The sequence below is a fragment of the Anabrus simplex genome, chromosome 6 (assembly GCF_040414725.1).
Source record: "Anabrus simplex isolate iqAnaSimp1 chromosome 6, ASM4041472v1, whole genome shotgun sequence".
Taxonomy (NCBI): domain Eukaryota; kingdom Metazoa; phylum Arthropoda; class Insecta; order Orthoptera; family Tettigoniidae; genus Anabrus; species Anabrus simplex.
The window spans coordinates 155,919,737-155,935,584 of record NC_090270.1 but is presented as its reverse complement, the minus strand read 5'-3'; the positions used below and the strand labels follow the sequence as shown (position 1 = coordinate 155,935,584).

The window sequence follows — 15,848 nt, the reverse complement described above, 5'->3', positions numbered from 1 at the left end:
CATCGCCGTAAGACATATCTGTGTTGGTGCAACGTAAAGCAAATAGCAAAAAAAAAATAAAAAAAAAATAAAAATAATTTTTAGTTTTCGGGGTGCAACCCCCTGTTAAAAAAATCCAGATATACCTAGAACCGCAGCTGGGTCAGATTTGACCCGCCATTGATAATAATATGTTAACATCTGTTCTTCCATTTAGCTTCTTATACCTTTAGTCCATATGTCATCAGGATTCTCCAAGCATATATACTGTGCCCAAGCTGGCAACATTGCACTGGCTGCGGAAGAAGGGAGAGGTACAAAACCGCTTAGTCACATCTGAACAATCATGCAGTAAGGACACTACTCATGCTTTGGCCGGGCTGAGTGGCTCAGACGGTTAAGGCGCTGGCCTTCTAACCCCAACTTGGCAGGTTCGATCCTGGCTCAGTCCGGTGGTATTTGAAGGTGCTCAAATACGACAGCCCCGTGTCAGTAGATTTACTGGCACATAAAAGAACTCCTGTGGGACTAAATTCCGGCACCTCGGCGTCTCCGAAGACCTTAGAAAAGTAGTTAGTGGGACGTAAAACAAATAACATTATTATTATTATTACTCATGCTTTGTTGTGTAATAGGTTGTTAGTTTTGCAGTATCAGTGTGTAAATAGTGTGCGAATAGTTGACAATGGCCGCACATCAATGCCTTATTACTGAAAAAAATATTATTGATGCCATAAATGACATTTCCGATGATGAATCTGAAGGGGAACCCTTGGATTTTTCGTCTGATGAAGGATCACAGCTTGTACCTTCAGATTTGTCATCAGAAGATGATGATGTCATGCTATTTGAAGCTGTAGCAAATTCTGAAAGAGCAGGTATGCATTTCTAAACTTTTGTTTCATAATTTATGGACTATAATTTAGATTCTTTGCAAATTTCAGGCCTAAAGGTATTTAGTTTACTGTTTCTTTATTACTGTGATATTTATGTTCGGGCTATTAAGATTTATATAGCCTGGTGCATTTTTACTTGCTGTAAATATTATTTTCAGGTGGAAAAACTATGATAAACTTTATCTTTGTACTTAATCAGGTCTTGCAATGCCAGGAACTTCTCGCGGTTGTCAAAAGGGGCGTGGCCAGAAGCACTGTTTAGTTCCTTCATCGGGAGAGGAGGCCATCGCTAACGATCACGGAATTGTACAATTTGACAACAACAGAGAGGATACGCCATCAATGAAACGAGGCAGGTTTTGTGTTCAGAGCCTGATTCAGCTTCCAGCAGGTACAGAAATTGTATCTCCTGATGGCACGACCCAGAAAGTTGGGGTAATTGGTGATGTTACAGCTGGTACACGTGGAGCTCAAAATGTGTTCAGAGATCATGCTGGAACTACTGCACATGCTAAACGTAATGTGAATGAGACTTGCGAAGTGCTTGGCAACTTATGATCACGGACGAGATTTTGAAACATATTGTGACATGTATTGAGACAGAGGCACATTGTGTACTGATGTCAGATGATTGGTATCTAAAAATAGAGGAGATGGAAGCCTTTCTTTCTATACTGTACATTCGCAGTGCCATAGCAGCCAAAGGCTGGACTTATTGTGGTCAGAGAAGTGCGGTAATCCTATAGTAAAATCAACAATGCCTCGTGACAGATTCAGAGAAATAATGCTTTTCTTGAGATTTGAGGTTAAATCTACAAGGTCAGAAAGACTAAAAGATAATAGGTAAACTAGGGATGGCCTTGGATCACAGTAGAAGTATGGATAAGATAATCATTGCGGGAGATAAATAGGCAAGATAGAAAATGCAAAGAAGTAATGGAATATGTAACAAATGAAGGATTTACAATACACAACAGACAGGAGGACTGGACATACATAGGGCATAACGGAGCTAGCACAATAGACCTAATTATAACAAAGGGCTTTAGAATAAAATACCCTGCCACCACAGTGAAAAAAGAACAAGCACTTATCCATAAACACATTCCAGTACAATTAAATATAGGAAACGGCAGAACTATCGAATTAGAAGAAAGACGAAATATAACATTTGGCAAGATCCTGGACATGGAAAAAATTAAAGAGAAAATGAAAGAAAAATGTAACCGTTTCTACAGCAGTTACACTAAACAAAACACTAAACACAGTAAAGGAAGGCAATTAAGTGCAATTACAAAGTACCAAAAACCACTACACACTCAGTGAAAGATCAGCTGAAACTACGCGGATCTCTGCAGATAACAACATTAGAAAATATCAGTAGGGCCAACTAGATGACAATAAACCAGGAAGGTGGGAAGGAGCTGGGAACCTACCGAGGGCATGGATATGGCTTAGGTTACAGTTTCAGAAATAATCAACCATGATCCTTAATTTTCAAAAATATTGTTTACAAAGGACTTTACAAATGAATTCCGAACAAAATCCACCATGCGGAAGGTACCGACACATAACGATAGTAAAATACAACCTGCATGTTCTGCTGAGACACACCAATTATTAATACACGTTCTTTGACAATAGCTTCCTTTAAGTTCAAAGATTCAAACAAACTATACATCTAGTTACAAATCCAGTTGTACAATGCAATTTAGTAGGTAAGAAGAAACGTAATACGCTATTACAATTTACAGTCAAGTTGAACGTACTTTTCAAAAACTCTGGCGTACATCAGTGACACGGAACTACCAGAGGAAAACCCCAAGGTAAATATATAAACTACAATTTACATATTTGGCGAAACAAGGAACGGGGAATGCCTCGAAAACAAACAGGCAAGCCCAGCTGAAAAGCTAAGGCATCATAAATAATTAAGTGGCGAATCTAGGTGAGTTTAGGGCAGACTCCTATATGAAAAGCAAGCGAACATTACAGAAAATTTAAGAAGGAACAGGAATCAAGAGTGCTTACCCCTAAATGGCCCATCCCAGTAGCGAGACGTCAAACCTTCGGACAACCAGACAGACGGCTCACAGGCCACAGACAGACCAACATCACGAAATGCTGCCTCGCTCTCTTTAAAAGGTAAACCCTGGCCTTGGAGTAGCCAATCAGAATGCATGAGCCCGCCTATCGCCACCCAGATTCACCAATCACAACTCCTACTTCAGTCGTGAACTTTAAAATAAGTTTCATGAATACGCACGATCGCAAATCTTCCATTTCCAGAACAGTCAGAAAATACTTTCTAGAATACATAACCAACAAAAGGCAACACACCCTGTTCAAAAATTCATGTGACAAGTTTCTCGACACTTCCAGTAAACACAGAACTGAAATCTACTATTTACAAATACCATATGTTACCAAAATATTACACTGTACAGGTTAGGTCGTTACATGGAATACAAATAAAACATTATATCACCACACTTCAGATCATACAGTAAGTACTACGGGAGGTTTACAAATAAAGTCTTCAATAAACACTTTCCACTTCCAATACATTCTACACCTGTGACAAAAAAGATAAGGTTGAAAGAGCAATACGAGCAGGAAATACTGATGAGTCCGCTACATAGCTGAAATCAACTATAATAAATGGAGCTTCCACACAAGATACAAATAGGCAAGTGAGGCCATGGTTTGACAAGAGAATATTTTGAAAAAAGAAAATTGGCACTGAAATCACTACATAAAACTAGAGAACAAATCGCAAGCGCAACCACTGAAGAATACCAACGAGAACGAAAGAAATACAAGAACCTAATAAGAAAGACGAAAAAGCAACACCTGAAAGAAGAACATAAGAAAATGGTAGAGGAGGCAGAAGAAGACCCTTACCGAGCTTTGAGACCGAAAAGGCAGAAAATACAGCCCAACATACCCATGGAAACATGGATAGATCATATAAGAATAGTAATTTGCTCAAAAGAAAGAAGACCCATGATTAAGACACCTAGGACTCCACAAGCTGATGAGATTTTCACCACGGATGAAATAGAGAGAGCAATACAGAAAATGAAGAATAACAGAGTTCCAGGAGTAGATGGAATAATAAGTGAACAGTTAAAGCAGACAGCACAAGAATATCTACCGATATGGACGCCCCTTCTAAATAAATGTTTAGAATTAGGAAGTATACCCGACAAATGGAGAAAGTCAACAATCAAACTATTATACAAGGGAAAAGGAGACACAGAGAACCCAGACTCGTATAGAGGAATAGCGTTGGAATCTACATCACTGAAAATCTTAACAGGAAACTTGCCAATAGACTGGCAGAGAAGCTAGAACCCATTCTACCAGAGGAACAGTTTGGTTTTAGAAAGGGAAGGTCCACGACCCTGGCAGTAGAAAACCTGTTGGAGCAAATAAAACAGACGATAGAAAGACCAAAAGGAAAACTGTATGTGGTTTTTGTTGACTACTCAAAAGCCTTCAATATGGTCAACAGAAAGGTGTTAATAGATAAAATAAAGCAAAGCAAAGCAAAGTCACCTCCGTACAGGCCATGAAGGCCCTTGGAGGAGTGGTAGGTAAAGGCTTCCACCATTGTTAACCTCGGCACGTGATGGGCAGAAGTGGGTTATCAGTAATCCCATTTTTAACTCACTCACCCCCCTCCCTCCTTCCCCCTTCTCACCGTCAAAACGTTCACGAGTCCAATCCAAAGCACCCCGTTTGCCCTTTCCTACAGCAATCTGTTCTAAAGTATATCATATTACACAATAAAATTTGCTCATTATCTGTTAGTTCTGCAATAAAAAATTCTTTGTAGCTTGTTTCGCACCCAGCAGGTGCTTTTCATTGTCGGTTTTCTTGAAACATGCTTCCCCCTGAGATGACATTTTCGTCTTCAGAAGCATAAGTGATTCCAGTGTGTATGTACTTAATGCAGGCCTGAATTCTGTCTTATTTTTCCTAACACTGAAAACTCTTTCAGTGGGAGAGTTACTATGAGGTACACTTAGTACTGCAAATACAACATTACTTAAGGTTTTATACTTAATTTGTCCACTTTCATTTTTAAGCTCTACGTTGTTGCCCCAATTCTCATCAATGTTAGATCCATGTACAATATATTTAGGGAATGTATCAGCCGATTCTGACTGAATAGAACATGGCTGAACAAATCTGACCAATAGGTCAGTTAAAAGACTTCCTCCTAAGAAGATGTATGGCTGGAGCATCTTGTTGCAGAAATATATTCACCAAGTTAAAAACAGGAAGTGTACTCTGAAGAAAGTAGCAAAACGGTTTTGTGCGTGGGTCTTGTATGAAAGATTTCACGGTTTCAAACTGCTTGGTGGTCTCATTTTTATGGTGGGTCTCACTACAAAACGTGAGTGTCAAAGCTTCCCATTGCTCAAGAACACTATCGATAGACTGAAGAAGTGAGAGCCTCTGTGCCTGATGATGATGATGATGATGCTTGTTGTTTAAAGGGGCATAACACCAAGGTCATCGGCCCCTAATAGTACGAAATGAAATGACAAACAAAAAGTTCAAAATCATCCACTGACCAAAATAAAAAATGTCATTAAGAATGAATGAATGGACATGAACCCCCCCCCCCAAAAAAACAAGTGGATCCGACTCAAAAAAAAAAAATTAGAGTATTACTGACCAAGGGACCACTTATAAAGCACAATCCTGAATGGAGAATGCTTGATGTCTAAAGGGGTCCAAAATCCAGGTCTAAGGCCCCTCAGAATGGTACATGTCGCAAGTAAGTTAAACCATGGTATTTGTCATGTTGGGGTACTAATCAAAAGTAGCAAAGACTCGTGGTGTTCCACACAAGATGGTACTACCCACAAGTATTGTACTTCATTCAGGTAACGCAGACCTATGGTGTTTCTCACACAATGGCACTACTCATAGCCAACGCAGACTGATGAAGTTCCTCACCTGGGTGTACTAGTCACGGGTACCGGTATTCCGTGGTGTTCCTCACATAGTGGGTATTAAGCACAGGCAATGCACACCCACGGTGTCGCTCATATTGTGGTACAACTCACAGGCAACGCCCAGACCAGCGGTGTTGCTCACATGGGTACGACGCACGGGTACTGAAAACCCAGAGGAGAACCCACCCTTTGCTGCTACTAATCACAAACCTATTTCGTACCTAATATAGTGGTACTACTCACAAGTACAGGCAACCCATGGTGTTCCCCGCGTGATGGTACGAATCAAAAGTAGTTTCATGGTTCTAATTCAATCATCCCTTGGTCGCCCCTTTTAGTTGCCTCTCATGACAGGCAGGGGATACCGTGAGTGTATTATTCGTCTGCGTCCCCCACCCACAGGGGGTAAAGAGAGAGAAAAAAGAAGAAAGAAGGGATCCGTCACTTAGAAAAATGAAGTAACGGACGAAGAAAGGCAAGGGCCACGAAGGGCGTGAAAATGAAAGACTCCCTAGGCCTCGAATGCTCTAATACCATCGGGATGGGAAAAGAACAAGAGTTGACCAAGGGAGGTCGGATAGGATAGACGAAAGTGAGGAGCCTGGCACAAGTAAGTGGAAGCAATGCCAAGACTCAGCTAAGGGCCCCGTGGTCGCCAATCCACACTCCCAAGTTGAGAGCCCCTTGGGCCCTATTTAGTCGCCTCTTACGACAGGCAGGGGATACCACAGGTGTATTCTAGATGTGCGTCTTGCACCCGCAGTGGGTAGTGTGTTTGGTCCGCGAGAGGTATTTTATTTCCCTCAAGTGCGCCGGCAAGCCGGTTAGGGCCCCCCTATCCGCCACCTGGGATGCGCCACGGGGGAGTATCACCTCTCCCCCTGCTACGCCAGCATAGTAGGTTCGTGGAGCCTCTGTGCCACAAACAGCCTGATAAACTTTCAACGTGTTTTGCCTTTTAGAACTCTTATCAAGATAGTAATATAACTGAACCAAAACGTTTTCTACATTGACTTGTAATTGAGCTGCTGCATTTTGTGCACAGATGTATATGAGATGACATGAACAACCCAGGACATAAATAGAAGAATGCCTGTCCTTCACAAATTTGGCAACACCTTTATTTGCCCCTATCATTGTGTATGCATTGTCAGATGAAAAATAAATGCAACTTTTCCCATGGAATGGCTAAAGAAGACAATTCACTATTAATAACAGAGAAAATTCCCTCACCTGTATTGTTGGTACCCTCTAACAATGACAATAGATGAGTTGATATTTGGCCTCTTTGAGCATTAAAGAAAGAAACAACTATAGGATAAAGTTTAACTGCATTTGAATCCGTACTACCATCAGTACCCAAAGAAAAATGGAGTTATTTACAAAAGTTCACTTATTTCCTTTTTTGTCTCAGAGGTTTTAGTTTTTGCACAACCATATTTCTGAGATATTTTAGAGTCGGGGAACATTGACCTAAACAAATTTCCAGCGTGGTCTGAAACTGATACCGGAATATTATGCTCCAAAAGAAATGATGTGAACAGCAATTCTGCATTTGTCACTGCAGTTTCATTACCTTTTATGAAGAACGATGAAACAGACTGGTTCCGTAATTTTGATTCACCGTATGTGTGATGTTTCTTGGATTCTATGTGTCTTCTGCAATCATCTCGTCCACCGTGAGCCACAGAGAAATCACACGAACACACACTGCAGAACACGTGGTTTCCACTAACACGAGAAGCAAGCAGGCATGGCCATTCCTTTGTGTAACCGTCTCCATATTTGTGTAACACTGTTGTCTTCTTAGAAGCAGATGCAATTTGACAATTGCTCCGCTTCATTTCACAAAACCAATCACTTCTTTTTGAATCAACTACTAGGGTAATTAGAACTGAAATGCACTAAATATACCGCACGATCTACGCACACAGTGCACGCACTGGAGGACAGTAGACCAAGGAGTAGCGAGTAGCAAGGAGTAGAGCCTACCTCACGGCCGACTTCATGCATCATTCCCGCATCATACTACAGTTCATTCCATGTTAAGAAAACAGCATTGCTCTTATGACAACAGGGTTGCCATATCGAACGGCTCTGCTCAACACCATCACAGGTAAACGGCGACACACAAATTTGTGAAATTCAGTATTTAAGTTCAAGATAAAAAGCGGAAGAAAATAAGCTGCAAATGACTTTTATGAAGTAAAGGGGACAGGGATTTACAGGGGCTATTTTTGGTCTGTACGGAATCAGAGGTACACTACGCCACGTGAAAAACCTCAGCAATGGAGCATAAGGCAAATTGGGGCAGAAAATAGAAAAATAATATTGTTATGGGCTCGAGGGGTGAGGGGTGCATTTAATTACATTTAATAAATTTCCCCAGGCAACACGGGGTACTACTGTGCTGTCATATCGCTCACAAAAGCAATAGCAAAATTTAAATGCGGTTGTGAAAAAAGTGGTAAAATTAAAATGCGCTTAAGAATGAACAGCTAAATAACAAAACCAAGCAGAAATAAAACACACGGCATTTTTTTTATCAGTACAAGTTATGCCATGATGTATCACTGCACACAACACCACCAAAATCTTCAATAACAACTTCTGTACAGTACGAAAATAATAGAACACATACAAATACTATGCAATAAACAACCAACTATCACTCAACACAAGATAAGTATGCACTGATTTAAAGCCTAAAAATACACACGCAACAAATAAATACTGTAGATGACTTCACTACAGAAGTGAGCTGCCGGCGGTTCACAGAGTGACGGACTACACGAGGCTTGTACCAGCGGAACACATAACAAGGAAAATGAAGGAAGGCAAAGAAGTGATAGTTGTTCCTGCCATTCTGCTTCCTCCCTGCGAATATATTAATGAAAAAGAAATGTCATGTAGTTATTTTAATAACTCAGGGCAAAAATGCCTCATCCTTTTATCTCTCTTTCATAATACATTACAAAGTGCAGTATAATATCCTTTAATGACGAGGAAATATGGGTGTTTACTCCTGGTAAATCCGTAAGAGCAATGCTGTTTTCTTAACATGGAATGAATTATAGCTAAGAGAGCAGCGTATATCTACTGTATGTAGCTGGCCGTGATTTCACAACGCTCGCGGGAAACAAAAGGAAGTGACGACTATATAACTGCCAAATATGTTTAGTTGCCAACTTACAAACAATGAAATGAGGAGGGTTGACCAGTAATGCTCTAAGGGATTGAACATGTTTTTACTTCTTTCCTTTTTCTTCGTAGAAATTAATTTTTATTGTGACGATGTTGCTTTTCCCCTTCTACCATAATGCCGTAATCACAAAGTGAAGTCCGTAATCATTACGGACAATCTGTAATAGTTGGCACCTCTGGATGGGGTAGAGTGGTTAGCTCTACGCCCGGCCGCCTTTGCCCCCAGGAATTAAACTGGTACTCATTTTTGGTGTAGGCTGAGTGAACCCCAGGGCCATATGCACCTCCGGAAGTGGAAATCTCGTTTCTTAAATTTTACGACTTCATGACGGGGATTCGAACCCATGTCCTTTCGGGCGAACTGAGCACGCCTTTACCGCCTCGGCCAGGCAGCCCCTAATAGATAAACTGAAGGAACTAAATGGAAGAACGAGCACAATGACCCTGATATTAAATATACTGGCAGAAAATTACATGCAGATAGATGATGGAATAGGCATATCTGACTGCCTGTCGCAGACGAACAGTGTCCTCCAAGGCGATCCACTCAGTCCTATCCTGTTTAATGTCCTCACATACGATGTCACCAAAGGAATGGCAGGAACAAGCACATACATATACGTTGATGACATGGCCATCGCAGCGACAGATATAGATAAACTGAAAGTAACAATAAACACAATATGTGAATGGGCGGAGAGAAACGACATCCAGATAAACGAAGAGAAGATGGAATTGGTAGTGTTTACGAAAGGAGGAAGACTCACTGAAGCAGAAAACGTCAAACGCAATGGGAAACTACTCAAGAGGGCTAACAATTTTAAATATCTAGGTATCACAATCCAAACAACGGGAAAGAGTTTCAGATTACATAAAAGATCTAGAGCAGTGGTGGCCACTAGAGCCATGAATGAAATCAGAAATATCACACAACTATTGATCGGACAGCTATGGACCTGTTTAGGTTGAAGATACTACCTGTTCTGATGTATGGCCTAGAATTGGTGGGAGAATACCTCACATACAAACAGCTGGAAGAACTGGAGCGAGTAAAGGCTAGATACTTGAAGAGAATTTTAGGAGTTGCACAGAATGCATGATTGAGGCTAGTGCATGAGCTTACCAGGGAGACCTTCTTAATAGAGGGTCTGAGATGCGAGCTCATACTTCCAGCTAGTACCAGCTTCAAACAGCTTATACAAGATCTGCATGAGAAGACAAACAACATACTAGAGGACTTCTATACAACATCTGCTATGCAAGACAGGACCTGGATGACACTCCTGAAGTGAATCAGATGGATAGAAGATAAAACACGGCACTGAGAATTGCACTGATTAACACTTTCAGGTAAAATTTTATAGCTATAATTTTAATACTTCAAAAAGTAGCATTTTTAAAATTTTTGAGCTCTTTTAATTTTAATTTCTAGTTCCAAATTCGGAATCTTCATTTTTATATCATGTTCCTTTTCCAAGCACTCCATTCTAAAATATTTCCCTAATGTCATCCTTCTCTTTTTGTCAGGCGGTGATATCGATGGATGTGAATCAGAACAGTCAACTTCTACCTCCACTGTATTTCTTACTTCTTTACTCTTCTCATTCTCACTGGCCATGCAAATTATTCCTGAACTGGTGTCTGAAACTGGAGTCATGTCATCCACATCCCTTACATCACTAACGAGTTGTGAATGGAAGTCTACATCGTCATCCAGGTCATGTGCAATTGGAAGAAAACTGCGCAGTTTAAACGTTGCAATGAATTACTGTCTGCTTTCATCCAAGGAAGGAGGCACATATTTACCCCGTCCTGTTTTGCACATTTGAACTTTGTCATGTGCATTTGCTTTCTTTACTCGCTTCTTTGTATTTTCATAACACAATTTGAAGCATTGTCTATCTCTTAAAAATAAAATTCCTGAAGATGTATTCAACACAATTTCTTTCCAAGCATCATCTTTCCTCTCGGTAGTGATACTATTGGTTTTCTTGTAATCAATTACTGTTGTATGTTTGAGAACAAGATCTATTAAGATTTCTTGCTATTCTTTTTTTAAAATTTGCCGTGAGCAATCTTTTCTTTTCACCATTCATTATTGTTTTTGTTTATGCAACAGTACATAATCAAGATATATGAAGATGAAAGAATATTATTGTTATTTGCATAAATATGCAAAGAATAAACAAAAGCTTCATGCAAAACTAAGTGTTAATAAGATTAAAGAGTACCCAGGACTGACAAATGATGCAATATAATTACTCTTTACCCTTACATTTCACTCCTACTTGGTACTGCTATCAAACGTCTTTCTGTGATGTCAGGTCAGCACTAAACCAAGTTCACATGATCCAAGATTGCAGTTATACAATGCACATAGAGATAAAAAATAAGTTCATTCATGAACATCAATTAAAAGCAAACCACAGTTAGCAATTTTTATGAAACTGGCCCTTAATGGGTGATTAGTAGATCAAACTGATAAACATATGACAATATAGGAGCCTTCCTAATGCAATAAATACTGAAGAGAAGACAGACAATTCAAAAGAGAAGTTACTTTAAAAATAAAGGAAAATACATTTGGTAAAAAATAGTTAATTTGAAGTGCTTGGGAATCAAAAATTGGACTTCGAATGACAAGTTTCCAATATTATCTCACCGATCACATATTAATACAACAAAATAATTTTATCCCAGTAACAAACAACAGGGCACTGTTAAAAACAAGAAATAAACCAACAGCATGGCATGGTATAAACAACCCAATTTTCAAAACATGATTGGTAACAAAAAATACAACAAAACGTTTTGAGTCGTATAGTTCCAAAACCTGCCTAATCCATTTTTTTTAATTTTTACAGGAAAGAGCAAAAACTGTTTCAACATGATATGTTGAGGTATACCTGACCATCTTGAATTGTAGAATTTAACTGTATATTGAAAAGTTGCTCACATAAGTGTGTATTATTTATATTTAAGTTTTGATGAAGGATAAGGCAGCTTCTAGAAACGCACATGGCTGTAGGCAGGTTTTGGAGCAATTTCCACTGGATAAGGCAGTTTATGGAACAATCCTTTGAAATATGCAAAAGGTAGTTTTGGGAATAACAATGATGCATGCAGGCTTTAGAATGAAAGAATCATGGTTGCGTCGTAACCTTGAATGATAATGTATTCTTTTGTGTATTGATAACGGGTTAGACAATACAAAACCGTATGAAAAAGGGGTTTGATGTCATCATTGGTCAAAAGATTTTAAACTCTTAATTCATTCTCCCAAGAATCATCTTCATGTTCGCACACTTCTTCGTCTTCAACATTTTCACACCCTCTGTCCAGAATGAGAACACAGATAGCCAGATCTAGATTATCTCGCCAGTTTTCTGCAAAATGACTCGATAGGAGCTCATTCATATCGTTTAGCTTCGCAGGTTTTTTTATTTAGCCCACTCTTCTTCAATAATTTTTCTTTTACGACCTCTTTCTTGAGGACGAACAAAACTATTATTATCCATTTCGGATTAAGATGTTATATTCTTCTTTGTACCTATCAGAACCAGAGCTCTATAATCACAACCTCATGCAACAATGATGCAACAAAACAACACTCTATTGTTCTCAGCCTCAGCTACTCTGTTTACAAAATAATAACCGGTGTAAACAACCTGAAAAACAAAAACATGCCAGCCAAATCTGTTATTGTGGCAAATTAGTCACGATTGATACAGTATAAAGTTAATAAATACATTACATGGAATAGGAATGTTTTGGAATTACAACTTCCTTCACCATATTTATGCACTGCAGCATATGGCAGTTTTTGGAATGGAGTGGAGAAGGAGTGTTTTGGAACAAATTAGTTGAGGATTAGACTCTTTTTGAAATAAACTCAATATTTTGTCGGTGATTTTGCCTGAGATAAGATTTTTTTGGGAACAAACCAAGAGTTGATATCTGTAGAGCTTCCGCCATTTTATAATTTGGTGTCAATATCTCTTTTTTTTTATTATTGAGGAGAAGGCAGGTTTTGGAACTATACGACTTGTTTAGGTTTAGTTCACATTACTGTATATCACTCACATCTGTAGAATTGTCATCATGACTCAGTCTGACAAGGGTCAAAAGTGTTAACAACTGAGGAGAAATTTGTAATCTTGTATGCAGGATCAAAATCAGAACACCATGAAATTTTTGTGATTCCCATCCTGAGCCATAATTTATTATTTTAATGCTTTCCATGTCGATTTTTCACTTCCAGTAGCTTTAGCTTTGTTTTGGACATTTCCACCTAATCAACACTTACAAATTGTGTTATACAATTTTATTCTATCTCCTTTATAGTAGAACTAGTTTCGGTCTATTGTTTAGACCATCTTCAGCTACTATGATAAACTTAAGAACCATACATTACAAACTATAAACAATTATAAAAATTCTATACTGTAAAGTTTTCATTCCTTTTCTTGGTAATATCTTCAAGAATTAAAAAAACACAACTTAAATGTGCAATTTGTAACATTATAAAATCTTTGTTGTTGTCCTGCAAATTTGTGAAAAATTAAAATACAATTTAAAACTTAAAACTTGACTTGATGTTTTACATCCATTTTAATAATAACGATTAAAGTTTTGCACTACTCATTTGTATCTTCAAATGAAAGTAGTCTTTTGTTTACACTATAATGTTGTTGATGGATAAGTGTGAATGTGTAAAAATCATTGTCTAAAATATAAAATACATAAGAGGCAACATTTGCCTGCTGCCATTTCTTGATGGATACAGTACTTTTGTATCCATCCCTTGGCACAGGCCAGAGTAAAGTGTAGCTTTCACCGAAGTCCCAGTCTCATCCATGGCTGTGACAATATGGAAGCTGCTGGGGTATGGGTGGTGCCGAGTATTGACATTCAGAGCACAACTAGTGCATCTGAGTGTTATGTTGCTCATAGGGTCAGTCGTGCCGCTATAGCACTTTCTGACCCAATTAGGAAAGCAATGGCAAACTACCTCACTACTCGTATTGCCTAGTTCGCCTCATTTTGGTGCTGCCATTGGTTTTTGTGGTTTCCTTATAACCGCATAACCTTTGGTGGTGCTATTTGAGGATCCAACCAGCCTCTGGGATGATGACCTAACAGACAGACAGACAGACAGACAGACAGACAGACAGACAGACAGACAGACAGACAGACAGACAGACAGACAGACAGACAGACAGACAGACAGACAGACAGACAGACAGACAGACAGACAGACAGACAGACAGACAGACAGACAGACAGACAGACAGACAGACAAGAGGCAACAATTCCCAGTATATCTGTTTTGATTTGGATACATTAGTTTTAAATAGTAGTGGTTAAGTGTTGTCAATGGTAGAGAAGTCCTTGAGAAATTTCATGTTGTTTCATGAGTCAAATTCCACCCATGGTAGAATAAAGCCTCACAAAACAGAAAGCAGTCAGTCATCTTGTGACACACCGGCAAGAAGGTCAACATGAGAAAGAAAGAGCTCCTTTTGCAAAATTAATTTTTGGGAGACCCAATGATAAAACTTGGTCTCTCGTCGCCATAAGACTATCTGTGTCGGTGCGACGTAAAGCCCCTAGCAAAAAAAAACAAAAAAAACAAACTTTGTCTATTTTCCCATACTGGTGCATTTGATGGAGTGTCATACAGGACAAAGTTTCATTGCCAGTAATGATAGACTTAGAAGAACTCTTCCCCCTCACTATGGTAAAGCGTGAGAAACATTATGGATGACACCATTCGCTGAGTTTTGTAATCGTCAGTTAACATTCTTCGGAACCAATGAGAACAAAGTTTCCGGTATTCGAAGTGTTGAGTCACAATTGTGTACAGTGAAGACCGTGAAATGTCTGGGATTGCTGTAGATAGTTTGCTGATCATAAACCTCCATTTGTAGCGGACAAACTCATCAACACACCCAACCATGGGTACGGTAGTGACAGACTTGTGTCCTTGCCCAGTTTTATCAAGAATGTCTGTTCGACCTTCTTTAAATTTCCGACACCATTCCTGTACACTACCGCCACTCATACATTTTTCATCATATGCTACACTCATTCTGCAATGGATTTCAGCAGCGCTACATCCTTCTGCTTGCAGAAAACGTATCACACTATGCAATTAACACTTGACGGGAGTACTGATCTTAGTGGCTATTACTGGCGGATTGGAGCCGACAGTAGCAGAGGTTGTGGAGGGTATGTTGCAAAATCACATGACACACAGAACCTGGCTCCCGGCTAACTCTTCTTTACCTACATGCATGATCGGAGGTTGAAAAAACAGCCTTTCTGCATACGGAAAGACATAAGCACATCTTCATAATGTACCATTTTGGCTTTCAGTATACACTCGGCAGGAGTTTGTGATGGAACTAATTAATGTGTCTCACTTCTACAGAGTTTAATTTTAAAGAACAGGAAACATATTTTTTTTTGGCTGGTGGCTTTACGTCGAAACAACACAGATAGGTCTTATGGCGACGATTGGATAGGAAAGGCCTAGGAGTTGGAAGGAAGCAGCCATGGTCTTAATTAAGGTACAGTCCCAGCATTTGCCTGGTGTGAAAATGGGAAACCACGGAAAACCATCTTCAGGGCTGCCAACAGTGGGATTCAAACCCACTATCTCCCGGATGCAAACTCACAGCCACGTGATCCTAAACGCACGGCCAACTTGCCTGGTGAAACAGAGATAACACAGGGCACAAACCAATAGTGAGAAATTACATTAAAATACTCTTCAAGTCATAAGACTAAACTG

General features: G+C 39.4%; 1 protein-coding gene across 1 annotated transcript in view; it reads right to left on the bottom strand.

Annotated features, from left to right (window-relative positions):
• LRP1 (LDL receptor protein 1) overlaps window positions 1-15,848 on the bottom strand; it is a 744,558-nt gene that overhangs the window by 151,264 nt on the left and 577,446 nt on the right. The gene's annotated exons all lie outside the window — the stretch shown is intronic.